At 33.7% G+C, this 22,500-nt stretch overlaps 1 protein-coding gene across 6 annotated transcripts in view; it reads left to right on the top strand.

Annotated features, from left to right (window-relative positions):
- The window catches only part of LOC142324067 (CBP80/20-dependent translation initiation factor), a 162,280-nt gene that overhangs the window by 51,865 nt on the left and 87,915 nt on the right, over positions 1-22,500 (top strand). The window lies entirely within an intron of this gene.

The following is a 22,500-nucleotide window of genomic DNA, read 5'->3' as shown; positions in this document are numbered from 1 at the left end:
TAAAAGTACGGGACAAATTCTCCTGTCAGCTGGAATTATGTCCCGAGTGCTCACGTTGTACACTTGTGGGGCCGTTAAAGCCCATCAGGGCTAGGAATGGGGGGATGTAGTGACCGGAAGCATCACTAGGCGGGTGTCTTCCCTTACAGGGTTGGGATTACACTTGTGGGAAAAACTGTTACTTTTTCATTTTATTTGTGATTCATTCACTGTAAGTAAAAGTAAGAGATATTAAATCATTTTAAAACCCCGATATTTTGTACAGTCTGTAGTATTTAAATATTTTTTCAGTTATATGAATACCGAAAATAAAATATTTTATATCTTAGGTATTTTCTCGGTTTATATTTTTTAAAACTTTCCAGTAATTCAATCGAGTAGTCCCTTTTTGTTCAGAATATGTACATAAAATTTAATTATTTTATATCGCATATTTAGTTATATAAATTAAACTTCTTCAGGACCGTTATCTTTATTTTTGTCGATTTAGTATATTATATTTTAAATGTTTCTTTGTAATTATTTTTATTTATATTATTATGATTATATGTGATAAAATAAATTTTTCCTTTCATTCATAAAACTATCATGAACCGTAAAATATATGTTACTTTAAAATACCTTTATTTGATGATTTTATGAATCGACTAAAAACTTTCAGTTAGGAAAAATCGTAAAACACCCCTCGTTATTTTGCTTCACGAACTGACGGTGAATTCAGAATTTTTCCCGATTGTTACTACTTTGTTGAAGAAGTTTAAGGATACTGAAATATCTATTTCGTTTTTACCGTTAATTTTTAGCAGTCGATCTTTAACAAAACATATCTAAAGGTTATCTATTAATTCTCGTTTTCTATCGCCCAATGACGGGTGAAAGTTCTTGTGTTAATTTGAACCTGTAATATAATAACAATCGTTTTTTGCTGAACATCAAAAAAAAAAAAACATCATAAAAAGTTTTTCGGTTTATATCTTCCGTATTAAAGGTAAAGGTATATTTTAAAACGAATCTACATAAAATTAAAGTAACTTTATAAGGTAATAAGGAAAGCCTTGTCCTTTTAACGTAACTGTTTCCGTCGAAATTCGATGGGTGATTCGCAAGTCGACTCGATACTAACAAGTAGTAATTAAGGGTGATCGAATTGTGTGCCACGTCATCAGCACAGTTGCATACTTTTGAGAATTAACTGATATAGTTTTATCTGAATCACTTTAATGAAAATATGTTTATTTAATGAGTAACTTCAATTAAAAAAAGGAAGAATATTCGTTAATAGTTATTCGCGCATTTGAATTGCCGTTTGGTTCTTAATTGAAAAATATAATGCGTAAAACTAATTCATTCGCGTATAAAATTCCTTATAATGTACAAAATAATTTATCAAATTACTTTTTATAAACGGGTAAAAAATGATATATCAAATTGAAAACCGAGTTTCAGAAGAAAGATGTAACCTTTAATCTTAAATGGTAGTTGAAAATTCAATCGTGTAAACAGTTTTCACAGTTGAAAATCGTGTGGAGGTTAATTTTTTCTAAGATTCTGATAGAACGTAACGTAAGCAAGATTCATCAACAAAGAATCTTCATCGAGAGAAAAATGGAGCCTCTTATTAATATTAAAATTAAATATGTTGGAAAACAGTATGTAGAAATAAGTTTTATTTTTATGTTATAATGTTTTTGATATAATGTTTTATGTTTTAATGTGTTGTTATGTTTTTTATGTTATAATGTTTTTATCATAGTGATTGACAGAGCCCAGGTCGTTGGTATTTCACATTTTACAAGTTTGGTAGATTGTAAAATGAGTGAGAGAATAGTTGAAAACCGTTTTTGGCTAAGCGAAGGTTACCGTTCCAGACATGCTTTTTTAAGTGCTGCTAAACGTACGTCCTTTGTGACAATCGAACGTTTTAAAGATGAAAATTTATTTTTAATCGGACCTGTGTTTCTTATTATAGAGTGACAAAGAAACAGATAAACAAAAAAAAAACACACATATATATATATATATATATATAAACCAATTTCATAAAATAATATTATTATCAATTAAAGGATTGAAATGAAATCTTTAAATTTATATATATATATATATATAGAGAGTACAGAAATTTCAATTCAATTTCAGTTTCAGTTAAGTAACCTTATAAAAATGGTAAATACTGAATATCGGTTGACATAAAACCGTCTTCCTTTTCATTATTCGTAAACTATTTTGGTGGGGAAAATTTACATACGTCATGATCTGAGTCATTAGGCTGAAAGTAGTTTGTTACACATACGTCTTCGATCGGTTTATACGTATAAATTTTAAGAGGCCGGATGCTCGTTTTGACGAGGATAACTTCTCCACTGCAGTCGGTTTCCAACTACACTCGAAGATCAAAAATGAATTGATAGCCATCCGATTTTTGATCATATCCGATTGTATTTGACTTCGGTTCTCATATATAAGTATTAATAATAAAAAAATGAATGGTGTGCGTAAGATAATTATAAAATAATTACGTATTCATGCTTTTGAAATTTACTAGCGTCTCTTTAGTATCGTTTATTACAATTTAAACAGATTTTTTATAATATTTTAGCTTATATTTACCCTTAAACAAAATTTAAGGATTAATGTGTAACGTTTGCATGTATGTATTATGTTAAATATCATAACCGTAACGGCTGTCTGCGACCTGACACCGACACAGATCGCTTCCTAAAATGACAGCTGGGTTTTTTAAAACAAAAATAATAATAAGCATCCTTTGCCAGGTTTACTCGGAAAATCGAGGAAAGAAGTTTCACGTTACTTTTTCCCCTGAGCCAAACATACAGTTGTATACCGGTTACTTTCAGAGAAAGTAACTCTGACCGGCGCGTGTTTTCCTTAGGTGAATACCTAGGTATAAGCTTAAGTTAATAGCTTAACAGCTTAACTTATAAGCTTAAGCTATTAATTAATAGCTAATTTTTTGCTTTCTGGACTGTTACGGATGTTGTACATGTAAAGCAAGAGATACCTATAGAAATACGATACATAAATACAAGGATTGTCTCAAAAATAATGTCCTAGCGCAGTTCATTAGGATTCAAAGAAAATTTATCTGTATACCGATTCAAATTTATAGCCCTCCGATGTAATGACCCCGTGTGTAATGCACGCTTGTCAACAGTCTGGCAGTTTTTGGATTCCTGTCAAGAGATGATCTTTGTTTAGGCGTCGAATTTTATGGCTCACGGCAGCCGATAACTCTTTCAAATTGCTAAAAGGAATTCGTCGGAGCGGTTTTTTCACTTTTTGAAAAGGTGACCTCCGGCTGTATGGTGGATAGCGAAGCGTTTCCCATTCAGAATCGACGAAAATGTCAACGACAGAACTCGCAATATGTGGGTCGTCGTGGAAAGTTGACGCACTTGACGCACCACTATCGATTTTTTTCTTGACGCAGTCTTCTTCGAACGTCAGATGGCAAAACCTTTCGACTTAAGTTTCTGTAGTAAATAACAGTTGTAACCAAAAATTTTGTAACCAAAAATCATCATTTGCTTCACTTTTGACTGCACGTGACGACATTTCTTTGCTCTTAGGTTGACTCATAAAATGCGGTGTACTGTAGTTTTCGGAATCCCATTCCGGGATACCAAAAACTACATTTTTCGATCTCTCTCTCCCTCTACCATGTCATTCGTCGCTCACCGCTGTAACAATAGCTATGCTCGTGTTGTCTATAGTAGTGACGGTCGGTCAAAAAGGGGCTCATCTACTGTACTCCTCTGTCCTCCCTAAATTTTTTATGACGACGCTGCACGGTGCTGCGATCTAGAGTATCATCACCACACACGTCCTGTAACAATCGATAAATTATCGCCACAGTGTCGCTTTTTAAAGTTTCGTTTTTGAAGTACGCGGGTGGCTTGAATTTTGTTACGTTATCCGAGTTCATTTCTGCCTCGTCATCGGAGTGAACCGACATCATTACGAGCTTATTAAACCCCGAACAACTTGTACGGTCTTCTTCGTGACATTTCAGGCCGCAAGCTGCCGGTTGCCGCGAGTCCTTCCGCGACTTCGTTTTTGTGCGCGCGCGCACAGCACATCACTTTTGGGACAAACTTCTTGCAATAGGTCCGGTCAGAGACGCTTTCTCTGAGAGTAAAGTTGATGCGCGGTGAAGGAATTTATTATCTAATTATCTAAATTTCTCTTACCTCGGAACAAAAGCTCTGAAGTTTTTTTACAATGAACGGCATATTTTTATATTCATAAAAAAAATAACAATTCACTGGCCGGTTACAAGAAAAAAAATCATAACCGATATTAATAAAATGCGGTAGTAAGGTTTTAAACGACGTTATGTTAGAATGATATTTAATATCTTTGTACTTTTAATAATAAATAAGAAACTGTATAATATACTTAGCAGATTTTCTATTTACCTTTCATATTCTATTTAATTAGTGTATACGTTATTATAAATGCGCATGCATCTGTATGAATGTAGCTATAATATACTCATACGTATATCGATGATCTGTATGTATTACGTTGTATATTTGTGTCATAGGTATAACCTTGGCTAAAGAAAATAATTCTTAACTATTCCAAACGTCTTCTCTGCACATGTTAAAGTTACCTAACTTAAAATAATAATTTGTATTCGGTACGTACGACTCGCTTTCCTATCGACCGGTTTTTTTATTGTATGTAATTATTATTTTTTTTTTTAGTAATAAGTGAATATTTTTATTATGTAAAAAAACATTTAGAAGTTTCCGGTAGTCGCACGCTACTTCTTTTAAAAATTGCTTCTGCATGTCATAATCGATTTCACATATTTTTTTAAATGATAGAAAAGTTACGTTTGTTAAAATTATTAACGGAAGTCTATTAACCGTAACTGACAAATATTCAACTATTTTTTAATCTACTTTGATAAACTAGTAGGTTCTGAATTAGATCCGTATAGTTTTTAGGGCAGGCAGGCTGGCAACGTTTGAAATATCTGTTTGCTTGGCATTTCTCCCGCCACCACCCCATTCGGTCGCCCTAAAGGGTAAGACCGAATGTCTGTGCTACAAACAGCTACTAAGCTTCGAAACAGTTTACCGACCAGTGTCCTAATTAGCTCTTACAGCTAACCTAAAAGCGTTTGGAATATCTAAAACAAATTTTTAGAAATGTAGGATATAGGGGGTATACCGAAACGAAACGACTGACACTAGATAGGGTATCTTGGAGAGCTGCATCAAACCAGCCAAATGACTGAAGACAAAAAAAATAGTTTTTTAAGACTCACTCTGTACCAAATGGACTGATTTCGATGACTGTTTATTTTGTATAAAGTGTTCCTCTATATCTCCAGTTAAAATTCTTTTCCATGACTTATGCGGAATGTTTTTAAACGGAAAGTACATTCTTTTAATAAATGATTTAAAGATGTTCTTATTTTTCTTGTCGTTATCGTTACACAGTACTGGATTATTACAGTATTATGGTATATCGGCTGATATTAAATTATTTTACCGTGAAAACTCAAGAAAATAAGCCGAGAAATTTAAGGTAAGAGAATAATACATATTCACGCATTCACGAAAGGCTTAGCTCACCACATTAGGTGAGCAGTTTTTTTAATTTTTTATACTCGTTTGCTTATTTTTATTATAATCCAAGCTTCTCGCGTTCACTTTTTTTATTAGCGGAATTTTCCCTGGCGGGCAATGGTTTTATAGGATTATCAATATTTTAAATAAAAATAAAACTAAAAGCTGAAAAATTAAATATTTTTTTGATAAAATCGATTTTTAAAAAATGCATTAAAAACTGAAAAATAACACTTTAAGTGTACCTTTTTAAAAGTTGGTTTTATAATTATTATTATTTTGAAAGTTTACTTTTATTGTAAAAAAAGTAATTATTTATATAATAACATTTCTGATAAAATATTATTGAAAATTTGTACACATTTTAATTTTACTGTGAATAATCTTTTTTTTAATCTAAAATTATATTATTATTCGTCAAAGTTTAGAAAGCTCAGTTGACGAGCTTCTTGCTACTTATGACGTCCTGTCGCGGGACATAATATCCTTCACTGTACTGTTAGTAGTGCTGATACCTCTTCAGATATTCCAGATTAAATTACAACACATTTTTGGGTTAACTTTTTAAAATTTGACGAGTAATAATGAAATAGTGTTTTAAAAATAGGGGTTACATTTAAAATAAAAATAAGCTTTTCGGATAAAACGTATTTCTATTTGCTCTGCTGCGCCCTAAGGACTGTATCATGTCCTGTAAATGATATTTATTTCTAAATTTAATTCCTGTTTCTTTAATCCCAAAACGGCTGCATCGATTTTCATGAAATATATATCAAATGGTAAGATGAAGATGTGTATGTGTATGTGGACGGTAGTTAATGATGACGATTTAAAATGGTTTCTATGAAGTAACATAATAAAACCGTAAAAAAAAGTTTTTTTTATTTTTATTTGAACACACCATTTTCTGGTGAATATTCTTGCATAAGCAATTTAAAACCTGTAACAAACCTGTATTTTGAGAGATTTTGTAAAACCTGTATTTTGAGAGTTTTCGTGTTTGATATTGTCAGTTTTAGACCGAGATATGGGAATTTGCTCGTTTGTTTTGGAGATATGAACATTTATAAAGTACTTAGCTAGTTTTTCTAGGCGGTGGTAATTCTTTGTAGTTCTAATGAATTTTGAACGATTAGTTATAATTTTTAAACAGTGTCCTTAACGGTTTCTGTTTTCTACTGTCCCCAGTACTTTAAACGAAAAATTTGTTTAATGATACTTTCAATCCCTGAGATTGATAATATGTATCAATTAATGAAAAAAAAAGAATTAATTTAACACGTGTATTTTATATTTTTTTAGATGACGTAGGAACGAACGAGTGTATTTATTTTTTATTATAAATTTTGTTTAGGTATACATTCATTTAATTTTACTAATTTATAGATTTTTTTCCATCTGAAGAATATAATTAAAAACACTTGCACGCGTTCAGTATTTACAGGAGCTATTTTATATCTGCGTGTACATTCAGGCATTTTTTTCTATTCCTGATGTGTAAGTTGCAATCTGTTCAACTCGCGTATAATAAGCAACTCGCCAAACGGTCCAATGAGATGAAGATGATATGTATGACATATAAATGAGGTGTAGTCTTGTAGAGACTCAAACCGACCGTTCCTGAGACGTGTGCTTAATTGAACCCAAACCACCAAATTACATCCCGGGTTCCGGGTTCGAATCCCGGTTAGGCATGGCATTTTCACATACGCTACAAATTATTCATCTCATCCTCTGAAGCATGCCTAACGGTGGACCCGGAGGTTAAACAAGAAAAAAAACACCAAATTACATCCGGTATCCACGGTCTAGTATTTAAATCCGTATTCAAATCTTAATTAAGGTTTGAATCTCAGACCTTCGACTTGAAAATCAGCTTTGCTTAAATTAGCTGTGAAGCTTTTACCACAAGACCGATCCAATGGGTTTCCAAGCACCTTAAAACAAATTTTGTAAACTATTTTATTATTGCTTATATATATATACCGAGTGTTCGAAAAAAACTCCGGGGTTCCAAGAACGAATACAATTTTATTTTTCACCACTCAATAATCTTTATGCTCAATCGTGAAGCGACAGCAATTAATTTTTAGTTTAGTCATTCTCAGTCATATAGAAGCTGTTTTAGACTATTGGACTGGCCAAGCTGTTCTGAACCCAAGCTTCAGTACCGTAGCGATGAATGTAGTTAATATACTGAATAGCTAATTCAGTACTACGTGGCTATACAGCTCAGAATATATAAACCAAATCTATGCCGGCCTCAGACAACAGGAACTCGTCCCGCGGGAGCCATTGGTGACGACAATGCCGAGGTACCCCCGCCACCCACCCCCTAAGGCTGGTGCCCATCGCTGCCCTCAACCGACATCTTCGTTGTTCGCCTCGCGGTCCTCCTCTATCAGTTTCTGTTGTAGCACCCTTTTAAATCACCGGTCACACGCAGTCCATCCCTCTCCGGAAGAGAGCATCAACCGCATGACTTCCCCCGGCGAGTTCAAATCGTCACGTGGTATCTCCTGTCTTCATCTGGGGCACACAAAGAAGGTGTGCTTCACCGTATTCACTTCTTCACAATACTGACTCAGTTCTGTGCGCCTCTTTCCGATCCTGCAGAGGTAGACCCCGAATGACCCATAAACCGACAACCACTGAGCTGTCCAGAAGTCCACCCCTCCATGCAGCCTATTAACCCAGGCAGCCACCTCTGGGATCAAGGTGTAGGTTCAGTGCCTCTCCTTCGCACTCTGCCACCTCTTCTGCCAGTCAGCCAGCAAGCGGCCCCTCGCCTCCACTCTACCATCTGTGGCTCTATCTCTTCTTTCTTTGGTCAGCAGATCCAACGGCGGTATACCAGCCACCACCAGTGAAGCATCCAATGATACCGTCCGGTAGAGCCGCAACTCTTATTGCTAGCCTCCTATATATATGCCATTCAACCTCCGGGCATTTCTCACCTCTCCAAAGTCCTCCCACCCTACCGGTGCCGCATACAAAATCATCGATCCCACGGTAGACGCCAGCATTGTGCGCTTGATTGTCTTAGGACCCCCGGAATTAGCCATAAGCCTCAGCAATGCCGAGGACATTTTTCCGCCTTCGTGGCCACTTGCTACACGTGAAGTGAGAAACCCCTTGACCTGTGGAGCTACACTCCCAAGTATTTTGCCGCTTCCTTTGGGGCGATCGTTACTCTATCGACTTGGACAGCAAAAGGGGGTATTCGCCGCCTCCCCGTCATTGCTACAATTTCAGTTTTCTTAGCTGACAGTTGCAACTTTTGCGTCTGAAGCCATGATTTGATTTGATCTTCTCAACGGTCCTCGTAGCTATCCCCACCACCTTCTCCAGCTCCTTCGCCGCCACTATTACCGCCAAATCATCGGTATATGCGACTAATTGTACATTCCGGCGGCCGCTCCTGCCGAAGGAGGTCGTCGTACACCACATTCCAAAAGATGGGCTTCAAGATTGATCCCTGCGGCACCCCACGCTGTATGAGCACGACGACCTCCTCCCCCTCCTCAGACGTAATAATCAAGTTCCTTCCAGTGAGGTACAACTGCATCATTCTCAACCAGTAAGGTGAAATTCCTCGCTCCTCCAATTGCCGCAATATGGCCTCCCACCTCACCGCATTGAATGCATTAGCGACATCCAAGAAAACAACCAGGGGAATCTTTCTCACATTCCTAGACCCCCTGGCCGCTGCCTCCACCACTTCTGTCACTTTTTTAACAGCATCTTCCTTTCCAGAAGCCATATTGCTTGTCCGAGAATCCCCCAGCTCTCTCTAACTCCTCTTGCAGCCTGTTTACCAGAATAACTTTTAAAAGTTTCTCCAGCCACTTAGACAAACCGGCCTGTAACTCATTAGGCCGCCCTCTCCGCCTCCTCCTTTAAGGAGGAGAACTACTCTCGCCATCTTCCATGGTATTGAGAATCTCTCCTTAAACAGGCATTCGTTAAATACTTCCAAAAATGTGATCGGGGAGGCCTCCACCAACGCCCTCATCGCCTCCGCAGGCACTCCATCCATTCCTTGACTCTTTCCAGGACGAAGTCGAGAGACCACGTACCACAGCTCCTCCGAAGTGGTACGCGGTATCTCTGTGGCCGCTAACTCCCTCCATCTCAGCATCTCATCTGTCGGAAACAGGGTATGCATTGTTTCCCGGAGTTGCACCTCAGGAAGCCTGGGGAGTGATTTTCCCAGCCTCTTTGTTACCAATTTGTATGCTATGCTCCAGGGGTTCTCTTCCAGCTGGGTACAGATCTTCCTCCATCTATTCCGCTTGGCTTTATTGATGGCTCTTCGGAGGCTCCTTGCAGAATCTTTCTATTCTGCCGCGGCTCTTTCAGTCTCCTGTCGATCCTCTCGTATTCTTAATCTCGTGAAGATACGCCTTTTGTGAACGCATATTCTCCACAGATCAGCAATCTCGTCCGACCACCAATATATCTGCGTTGGACGCGACCGATCATCCTGGATGACTTCGTCGATATCACCTCTATACATCGGTGGTCGCTAACAGTCTCCTCCTCTAGAACCCGCCATCGCCCAGCGCCCGCCATCACGTCCGTAACAAACGCCAGGTCGAGGACAGATTCCGTTGATCCTCTTGATAAGGTAGGCACCTCTATCTCGTTGAGGCACATCATAGTCAACGACGCCGGCAACTCCGACACTAAAGAAGCCGCCCACGCTCATTTAGGGTTCTTTTACCATTTAAAACTATTTACGTATAGTTTAACGCATAAATAAATAATTAATGCGTGTAAAATTAATTAAAATTGTTTATAATGGTTTAAGCATTATTAATATGTTACTTTTATACTATTTTTATTTTAAATAAACATATTAAGAAACATTTTTTAAATTTTTTTTTGTGAGTCGGAGGATCCCCATTTACGGGCAGATTGTTGGACTCGCAACAGGTCCTGTAAGATATCGTTTAAGTGCGTATGTGTACCTGCGCCCTACCGACTAAATCTCCTATTTCACTACCTCCCCTCCCGGGGCCGGACCCGCAATCATTACTCAGCCACGGAAGGTGCCTTCGAGCTCAGAGGATCCAGAGTCTCCGTGCTTCACCGCCGATGCCCATCCACGCAATTGTGGACGAACGACGACTTCGCAGGAGGCTGTCCTTCACCGCTTTGCTCTCCGGTCCTTTTCTTCACGTGTTACACAGGTCTTTGTGTAGGTAATCTATTCTACTAGAAACCCCTCCTCCTTTCCTCTTCTTGCTTAGTCCGAAGTGTCGCCCTAGCGAATTCCTCAACTGCTCTCCAGTTGTCCTCCGAGTTTACAATATACGCCGTATCTTTTAATATCTGTATCTGTGAGATGGGCGGTTTTAGGAGTTTCTGAGGATTATTTATAATTTAAAAAAAGTTAAGTTTAATAGTAATTCAATAAATTAAGTTAACATTCATCTAATCGAATAAATAGAGAGATACTGCTAGCCCGATCCGGGGAGTTCCTAATAATCTGTCGCTTTACATTATCTATACGGTATTTCTTACTCTGTGATGTATGTGAAGCGTCAGAGATTCAAGAGACACCTATTAGAGTTCCTTCCATGAGAGTAGCGATTGAAAGCCCTTGTGGTAAACGGAACCCCGAATGTGTTATTTGTAATGCTGAGTATCACCCGCATTTTGACGTCAGCTTGCTGACACATTTGGATCGGTGACGAAGGAAATATGAAACCGTTTCACTATTCACTTATCCGAGTAAGTATGCATTGGGATCTTGTTATTCTTAGGGATGGTTATGTCGTTTTATTTTGATTCATGTCGTAAGTCGTTTCCCGACCGGTTGTTCCTTAGGATTATTATGTTTACGGCACTTAACTTAGTACTTTCTTATATGGTAATTTAGGTTTTAACTTAAATTTCAAAAGCTGATCTTCATATCGGTAATTTGACACGCCTAGTACAATTTAGAATTTTAGAGCGTAAAGTAAATTAATATCCATCGTAAATAATTTCAGTTATTTTATATCGCACGATAATATATAACAGTAAAAGAGGTATTGCAAAATATTAATTACGATGCTTTTATTAATATTCTAGTTTTATGTAACACTGCTTCGGTATCATTTAAAATAGTTGAGATAAGCTTTTTAATGTACGATTAAATTAATTTTTCTGCATTTTTACTGCACTGAATTACATCATATGTATTTTTTTAATTCCTTCGAATTCTTTTTAATGAGAATTATTTCTAAACAGATGCGTTCTATAAAATCGTTTAAGAAACTTTTTTCCAAACATTTCGTGAATTATTTATCGCTATAATATTTATTATGTTCTGCTATTAAATCTTTTTCAATTTAATTTATTTAAAAAAGCGGTTTTTTAATTTTTTATATTAATATTTTTTTATATATTTTTTATATTATTTTGAAATTCTAGTATTGAGATGATTTCCTCTATTAATGTTTGCTGTTGTGAGGCAGTATTTATTTCAACATAAAAGTAAAATAATAGTCTATATATTACACTCCTTGACTAAGCGGACCGAGAAATCGGCTCCTTGGTGAAACAAATATGTTTATGGGTACTCGATGTAATTTGTACAATATCTTCACGTTACAAATAGAGTAGCGATTAAGTAAAGCCTTAAGTTTCAATAATATTCAGTTATTTCTATCTAGTCATACAGAGTGTTTCTAAAATGGTGGGCTGACTATACTTTTCGGATTCTACTTGTAAAACTAAACAAAAAATATCCGTTGGAAAAATGGCGATTTCTCCTTCGTTTTCCCCCTGACCGCCATTTTGTTATTTTTTTATAAATATTTATATTTCAAGTTAAAAATAAACATGGCCGCCATTTTGTAATTTGCAATGGTATTTTATCCTGATTTTTTTCTAATTTTAAAACTTTATTACCAAGATATATTAATATATATGATATAGATATATATTAATCTGATTCGTCTATCTGAAGTTGAGATATAAATTTTTATATAAAAATAATAAAATGGCGGACAGTGGGAAAACGAAGGAGAAATCGCCATTTTTCGTAAGAATATTTCTTGTTTAGTTTTACCACTACAATCCGAAAAAGTATGGCCAGCCCACCATTTTAGAAACACTCTAAAGAAATTATTGTATAATCGATCTGAAAATCTGCCTAAAGTGATTACTTTTTTATACCGATATAGTATTCTACGTTTAATTTTGTTAGCAGAATTAAATTGTTTCCATTATTTTGGGAGCCCTTCGGGCCCCTGGCATCTGGCGACTTTGACTTTACGAGTATATATTATTCTTATTTAGACAAAGTATTTGGCAAATATTTTTTTTCTTAGCAACAAATTTTGTAATAATTAACTCATTATTGAAGTCTGAAGGCTCCCGAGCATGAGCCGAGCCAAGCGACTTCACTTCCGCCGGACAGACGGAAGCGCATTAATACTGAATATATTACTTTCCCGGCTATTTAATTATATTGTGTAGCTTAATCTGTCAAATTTTGCTAGACAGCGTTTTGCAGATTTTGACGTTTCACGACCCCTCATCTCTAATCAAAAAAAATTTAGCATTGAAAGATTCCAGAAGAATGTAAATGTCACCCTGTTTTTCGCTTGATATCTTCAGACTGGATGAACCGATTTTCATGAAATTTGTCATGATGATTTCTGTATACGGGCGTTAATAACATTTAATTTTGGTCGCAATTCGTCAAAAAGGAAGGAGGTAACAACGTGCCTTACGGGTTCCAAATATCAGAATTTTATTCGAAGGATAAGTAAATTTTTTTCACATAATTTAATGCCCCTCGGGAAGCTAAGATACTTTTTGAAGATGTTTGATCTTACTCCAACCCCCATAACGGGGTGAGAGAAAAAATTCATGATTATTTACCTAATTAGGTGATTCCATTATATTAGTACATCACTTTGGTTTTATATTTTGGAGGTTTCATTCTGGAGTAGGGGTAAATAAGCCTAGTTTTTCCCGTTTTTTCATCAGTTATCATTTTGCTTGATTATCTTAAGACTGGATTAACCGATTTTTATGAAATTTTGTACGATAACATCTAGAATGGATCATCGATTCCATTTAATTTTTGTTACAATCGGTCGGGATAGTGGGAAGATAACGGTCACCAGTTGCCGTATCTCTAAATTTTACTCAGAGTATAATGTTTTCTTTTTTCGTAATTCTTTGCTTGCACTCATACATTCTTTAATTGTTCCGCTTAATTTTCCTTCCGAGTAATAAAGTGACCGTTTATCTAAAATAATCAGTTTTTATTTTTCCCTATAATAATTAGTATAAATATTTTGTATCTACTGCTTCTTCCCCAATATTTATTGTTATCTTTGGAAAAACCTATTGTTAATAATTTCGTTTATTTATTCTTGAATTTAGAGATAAGTCTGTAATATAAAAGTCTTCTATTATTGTTTATTTATTTTATTTTGTTATGAAATAATAATTAAAATATTTAAATCGTTAATTTAACTAAATAAAAATAAAGTTCATTACGGAATATAAAGTATGTATTTCGTAAGATAAATACTTATCTTAATTGTTTCATTTTTTTGGTCGTATATAAAATAACGTACACATACAGTAAAAGGGACTGTACCACTCTTTTACAAGAGTCTGGATGAACGGTTAGCTTTGTCCATTAACATATTAACGAAATAAGGATTTTGTTACAAATGTAAATCTATTATGTACTACAAACCCCGCTAACGGAACACGGGCAGGAAGGATGCTAGTAATTTATAAATAAAATTAAGACCTTTTCATGGCTACATAACCAAAGTTTATTAAATAGTTAAATGTGTGAGGTGAATACTTATCATGCGAGTAAGTATTCATTATATTTTCTTTACTATTATTGTTATGTACTCATGTATTCGTTAGCTTGTTGCGTCAGTAACTTAATAATTTAATTGATACGATATTAATTTTGTATTAGTTTATAAAAAAATAATGAAATTGTTTAATTAAACATCTTTAGAATTAATTAGCATTCGTAATAATTTCCTGAAATATAATGAGTTCAGAATATCCTGTTACGTCCTAATTTTAAATTATGTAATCCGAAGGACATAGGCCGTGTCCGATTTAATTTTACACGGTTTAACCGATTTTCATCTACGACTAGCTATGACGTGACCTTTTATAGTTTTACTTTCCCGCCTGTTGAAGTATGCATATAACAGAGGGAAAGTACTCAGTTTTTATCGGTAAAAAAATATACATTACTCAGGATTTTTATATTCGTCGACATTTTTAGGTCCCGTCCCGCAATTTAAAATAATATTAACATTTTGATTATTAAGTATTCTATGTACGCATATTTGTTAGCGTTTATTTCGCTTTGAAACTCAGTAATGATTTAACCGATAATTATGCAGTCTGGTCTGATAATAATAATTTTTTTTAATAATTTGAGAGGTGGGAGCATTACATGTGTTTCCAAGAGGATGGGATTTAAACAAAAATATTTTGTTTCTCATTTTTTAGGATATGAATAATTAATATTATTAATACTGTCTGAAATAATACCGTTGAAATATCTTTGAAATCAATTTAAAAAAAGACCTCTTAGGCTAACATTTTATTTTCCGATTATTTCAACGTCTCTATTTGCATTTGCTTTACAAATGAGGCGTTATTAAAATGAAAATAGTTTGGTAAATTTTAAAATGGAAATATAATTTTATATCTTAAAGTGGAGTAGCTACTTCAAGATTTTCTTAGTCAATATTTCCCCAGTGTTTCAGGATATTATTAGAGCGAGATTTCTACGACAGGATACCCATCCTGATGTCACTCTGCTGGATATAATGAGCAGGATGAGGAAAAACAGGATTAAAACCGAATCATTACAGACTAAACGTATTTGCGAATGAAATGAAAAAATGAAAATGTAAATTAAATTAAATTCTTTGTTTTCATTAGTGTAAGTTTAAATATTTAACATATTTTTACAAAAGGTGTTCGGAATGAGAGCGCCTTGCGCAGCGATGCTCTGATGCGCTCGAGTGATCGTATTGATGTAAAAGTTGATGCCGTAGATCAATACGGCATCAACTTTTGTCAACAAAATAAAATAGATTCTTCCATGCGAGTAACAGCTGGAGAAATCAAGAAAACGAATACACGTCTGACTTCAATTTTATCACCAGTTCTTATGTAGTTGTGGTATTAAGCAAAAATTGAATATTTTTGGCACTTCTGTACTATATTGTACATTATTAACATATTTAGTATTGTTATCGCTTTCATAATTTTCTACAACGAACGATTCACATCAATAACATTCTTTACATCAATAAACGCAAAACGTGATTAAATTCACATCGTTTCTGTAATATTTGTTCTGCGATGAAACAGTGTCATTGTATAACGTTTATACAATGTGTATTTATTATTTATTCTTCTGATAATCGAATTTCTTAAAGATTTTCAAAAAGATCTTCTGAAATAATAACTTCCATGCGATTTGAAAGACGGTCGTTTATAATTTTTGTTATAAACAAAAATTATAATCTTTTGTTAGAGCGCATTACATCGGCAGAATAAATTAGGAAACATTTGTTTATTCTGTTAACTTTAGAGCTCCCGTTTAAAATTTCAACAAATATTTACTGAAAAAAGTAGTAGCTAATTTTATTAGTTTAAATACAAAAATGTGTACTTTACGACTTATTTGTTTAAAGTGTTTACTAAGCGAGTAAGTGATAAATAAATACAAATATTTTCATCAAGAGAGATCTGAGTAATGAATCCTGTGTAATGGATCCTGTGTAATGTTTTGATCTGTATTAAGTTTTATTGAAATCAATTCAGCTGTTCTTGTGTGATGTCACAGCGAGCGGACCGATATGCTGGCAGAAATCGAGTTAATTTGGTTTAATTTTGTATGAAACGCGAATATTAACACGTTCGCTGCGGCGAATAAAATAAGGAACTTAACCATCTTGCTGTACGGGCAACTACGATGTCGTGTAGTAATTACCTACTATGCGTACGGCGCATATTGGTCCATCCTGCGGTTTTATACTGTTATTTTATACTGGATTTTCGTTCGGTATTCATCTGTGCCGTACCGCATATCACGTTTTTTTTAATCTCTTTCTGGCAATTTTCTTTCCTTTTCATACATTTTTATCACAACTTGTTCAATAAAACATTCATTATATTACTGAATCTTATAAATGCTGGTTTTTATTTATAAATTAGATTAATTATACTACGTCACCTAATCCATTACCCACTTATTCTCCTAAATGAAATATATATTGAAACATCTTTCTTTAAAAACATCCATTCAAATGTATATTTTAATAATATAAACAATGGACGAAACATAAAATTTATTTCCAGATAATTGGGTCTGAATCGCTTCACAAAAATGTTTATAATACGCTTGCTTGTAAACATCATCCAAATTATTAAATAATTGATTTATTTTTGACTTGCTGCATTCCTTTTTTCTACACAACATAATTTCATGATGATGTTATTGTGAAAAAATATTTTTTAAATTCATAAATATCGAATGTTATTTTATCATTTATACAGTCTGAAATTCTTAATTTATTTTTCATCTTTGTTAAATTAATACTATAAATTAGTTGTATACCATTTTAAATTACAATAAAAAAATTTATTATAGAAAATTTGTCATTTTAATAAAAGAAATGATGCACGCAGTAAAATTACCCCTAGTAATTATTACGAATAGACGCTAAATAAGAATGTATAAAAAACTGTTTCAACTAGAGTTAGTTCACATGTTTTCTGAGAGATATCGTAGACTATAAAATAATTTTCAAAAATATTTTTAGTTATAAAGAGAAATAAAATGCGGCACATTATAAAGAGAACATGCGGCACATTATGTTCCGTAACGCACAGTCGTCAAGTATAATATGGCAACAATGAGGCTCGTACGGCAACAATGAGGCTCGTAGGTTAAATTAAATAACCTACCGATTAGCACTGTACTGGAATTACGCAAACAAGCACGCAGCAACTCCCTATTACGGCACATCTATGCGCCGTACCGCAGCGAACGCGTTCAATAAGAAGCCGGGAAAGTTACGCAATTCGAATTACCGAGGATTTCCCATCGACAGACCTATGCTAACTTCCGGAACCACCGTAAGGTATTATTTCATAGAATGAACGAAGATGATATGTATGAATGTAAATGAAGTGTAGTCTCAGGTCGACCGTTCCTGAGATGTGTGGTTAATTGAAACTCAACCACCAAAGAACACCGGTATTCACGATTTAGTATTCAAATCCGTATAAAAGTAAATAAAGTATGCCGTATAAAGCATTAATAATAATAATAATTAATTATTATTTTATATTATTATTATTATTATTATTATTATTAAAGTATTATTATCCGTATAAAGTAAGCCTTTACTAGGGTCTGAACCTTAGAACTCTCGAATTCGAAATCAGCTGATTTCCGATGACGAGTTCACCGCTAGGCCAACCCGTTAGGTTAGACCGGTGGTAACCAATAAAACCAAACGATAACTAATGAAATAGAAGAAAACTATGCTTATTATCCCCGAATCCGGAATTAAATTATCCGAATACTTAACCAAAACGATTTATTAATGTAATGGAATTATCTAATTAGTAGAAGAATGTGATTTTGAGTCCAGAGACGACAAAAAAGGGATTTTTAACCCGGTCCTTCATGTAAAATTTTAAGATACGGTAGACTCAAAAAAACGTCCAGCTATCCTGATCGATTGCGAACAAAAATTTGTTCTCAAAGATACATACGTACATCCTTCCGGAATGTTTTAATTCTAATATCGTGTGTTTTAGTTAGAGGAGTCTCAAGCAAATTTTTACTGGATTAGCACAGTTTGGCCCCTGTAAAATTGTACTGTTTAGTTATACAATGAAATTTTATAGTCGGGAAAGTTAAAAAAAAAAGTGTATTCTTAGCAACGTATATTCTTCCAGTATCGGTATATGAATTTTCATACAAAATAAAAAAAATGTTGGGGATGGGGAAATAATTTGTACGCATTATGAACAGATTCGTATTGGAACTGGATATAAATAATTTAGATTTTAGTAGTTTGCCGTTCTGATAACCTATCGTGTTTCTTCTTCGATTCCGTATGATCTCTTGCATTCCTATCTTCATCGCTTTAGTATAGCCGCCTATCATTTATCTACCTTTTCCATTCTTTCTTTAGCGACGGTTTTTACGGCTTAAAATAGGATCTACCGGCCTTATGTTACTCTTTTACCGCCCACCTTTCTACAGTCTCCTACCAGGAACTTTTACCCTTTCCAGAACGTTTTTTATTTTTAACTTTATCTTCTCGTTTCAATCTTTATATTATTTTTTCACGCTGTTCTTTAAACCCTTCTTTTATACTGAATTAATTTTTATTTTACTTCGTTCTCTTACGTTACGGTACAAAGAAACATTATATAAATATTTTCTAAAATAGCTTTTTAGTTGTAAAATAAACGACGTGTTAAATTGTACTTTCTTTTAATCGATGATAATGTATCTGTAATCTTCTTTGTCACTTTCTTATATTTTATCTGGCGATACAATCCTTTTCACTCTTTCTTTATTCAAGATAATAAAAGTCCTCATTCTTGTCAGAAATAATTTTATTTTTTTTCAATTACGTCGTATATTTTACTGAGGATTTATCCATTTTATCGTTTCTTCAAAAATTTCTCCTTTTTTCGGTTCTTTCACGTTTCGACAGTAGAAAATTTGAAAATAATTATATCTATTTTCTACATGAATTTTTTATTTATTTACAAAAGATATAATTGTTTTTTTTATTTATTTTTTTAGTACTTGCACTATAAATAAATGGGAACAATAAGTAGTAAAATATATACTCGCACGCGACACTTTCGCACACTAATATAAATTCATAAAAGTCCATGACTTCTTAATGTGAAATTTCATCCTATATATGTTTGAATTACATTGATATGATAGTATTTTGCGGATGTAATAATGTACAAAAAACAATCGTTTACCTTGTTTTGATAGGTGTAACCTATTAATTTCAAGGATATATTCAATAACTAAATAAATTTCGGAATTTTACCGACTTCAATAAAACGAGGTTCTCGTACAACCCGTATCTATACACAGTATTTACATATTTTGTATATTCACCCTTTAATCTTTATCAAATAGATCGATACCATGATTATTTAAAAAAATCTTTGTGTTATAGAGCGGGTCTAATCGTATGCATTTTTGCATTAACCTAAATAAATTTTTTTATTTAAATGATTCAATCGTACAGATAGATATTTTGGAATTATTTACATATTTTTATCATCATTGCTTAATTTAAGGTATAAAACTTGCAATCTGATGTTCAAATTATTTTCAATAAAATTTATGATTTAGGAAAAAAATGATGCGTCTTCTGAATTTCAGAGAGTCTTAACATACACTTAACAGACACATCTACAAGTTTTTTGTCTTTTCTTGATAACGGCTTTTTCCACGGAAGAAGCGTATACTTGTATTAAGATAATAATTACTTTTATTTTTTCTGCTAAGATCATTATTATAGTTTCTATGCTGAGTACTGTTTACCTTTCTTAGCTTCATTCTTTTATCACTTGTTAACGCGTTTCGGAACCACTCTATTGTCAAAACTTATTGTATTGGTATTTTTAGATTTCTGTTTATCTTTATATAGCGTTTAGTCAACGCCCCTCCCTATATTTGACGTCATGCCATAACTGGCATTCATCTTGTTTTTTTATTATTAATGGTTATACTTATCTTTAAATTTTATTTATCTATTTCCTGTTATCAATAAATTGAGGTTCTTAAAAAGGACATCAGCTTGATTGTTGATCTGTTCATTTATGATAGTTTTATTGTTACTTTTTAATTTAAAGATTTCTAATTCACTAAGATTTAATTCACAAATGTGTTAAATTAATTGTGTTTAATATACTTAATTAATATTTAATTAATTTGGTGGGGTCAAATTCTTCAGCCATTATTTATGAATGAATAGTAACAGATTCACAAAACAAAACTACTACCGCATTTACAACAAAAAGAACAGAAATCTGTGGACGTCAGCGGTTCAAAAACCTAAAATAAATGGAAATATCTGAAGAAACAGTGCAAGATCAGCAAACCGGTACAACATTTCAAGGATTTCCTTGAAATGAGAGAGAGAGAGTGAGAGTGAGAGAGTGAGAGAGTGAGAGAGTGTGAGATTGAGAGAGAGAGAATAATGAAAATAGTTCATTCAAAACAGTTTGAATGCTGCCCGTACATACTCCACAAATTGACAACAATTTTCTCCATTTAATATATTTATTATGTCCTCATTCCCAAGAAAATTTAACTAAGTTTGTTTTTCTATAAATAACATTAAAAGTAAAAAAAAAACCGGCAAATTTACGCTTCGACTTCTGAAGGCTTCGCCTTCGACAGACTGCTACTCGGAGGAAAAATTAAACGGAACATTAAAATAAGTAAAGAATAATATAAAACCTTTTCGTACCTTTAAGTAAAAAATCTAGATAGGGAACCCGTGGTGATCGTGCCATCTCTCCCGATCGTAACCAAAATTAAGTGGCACCAATGATCTGTATTCAAAAGTCATCGTACGAAATTTCGTAAAAATTGATCTATCCATTTTGAGGTTATCAAGCGAAACTGTAAACTCAAGTAAAAACAAATCTTATTATGTATGTATTTGAGGAATTTTATTCAGGAGTAGTAGAATTTTTTATTTTTTTACATAAGGGAATCTTATTAGTAGAATGTGATTTTGAGTCCAAAAATGAAAAAAATGGTTTTTGCCCCTGTCCTTTTACAGGGGTTTGAATAAGATCGAACACCATTAGAAAGTACCTCACTTACCTAAAGGGCGTTTTAAATTATGTGAAATAATGTTTCTACAATGTGATTAAAATTTTGAGATACTTGATCGATTGTGACAGATTGTGTCATTCGAGCGTAGATATCTTTCAGTCGATTGTGTTTCTCTTTTATTTAGAAAATTGTATCGTAATAGTTTTTGTTCCCAAGAAATTGGGATAAAAGTGGTAACGGTTGAAAATACCAGTCCTCGCTTCAAAATTTTGACCGTGAAAATGTTTTTGGTCCTTTGGTGTTTCTCAGTACGTATATAAATCGTCAAAAATTTACACCGTTCATTGTTACCTTCTTTAGAGATGATACATTAGTTACATCTGTAACAAAAAAAATAATTTCTGAGCAGGATTGAAAATTCTGTTAAATTCTGTCAAACGATTTTTACTTAAACGGATAAATGTAATCTATCTTGACTTTAAATTCGGATAAAACGTTTCTCGTGTAAAAGCAACGTTACTATCGCACGGATAGCAATCCCCTCTTATAACAGTAATTTTTCTGTTCCGTAACATCTTTTAAACGTTAAATTTTCGAGGGATGAAAAAAGTGATTTCGGTTGCAAATTATCAAATAGTAATGTATCGCTGAAATGTGTCTTATCCGACGTCATCGTTGTTTAATATTAACATGCTGGGGCTAGTTTAAAAATCAGAATGGATTAAAAATGGATAAAAATCAGAAAAGCAGGATAAAAAAATAAGTTTCTAGATCTTTGATAACGATAAATATGATTTTTGTAGATCAATTTCTGATTAATTAAAAATGCTATCATTTCTCAGCGTTAGTATTTACGTATGATAAGTTGTTATTTTGTTATAGTTTATTTTGTTGGATGTGTGTGTTGCCGCGCGTTTGTATAAAGAACGAAGATCGTCGTTTGGTTGAATGTTAATATCATGACGTCATTGCTGTAACAGTTTTAACGGTTTTACTAATACGTTAACTACAGACGAACGAGAAAAAAATTAAACTGCTACATTTTAT

The sequence above is a fragment of the Lycorma delicatula genome, chromosome 4, assembly GCF_047948215.1.
Source record: "Lycorma delicatula isolate Av1 chromosome 4, ASM4794821v1, whole genome shotgun sequence".
NCBI lineage: Eukaryota > Metazoa > Arthropoda > Insecta > Hemiptera > Fulgoridae > Lycorma > Lycorma delicatula.
This window is presented reverse-complemented; position numbering and strand designations above follow the sequence as displayed.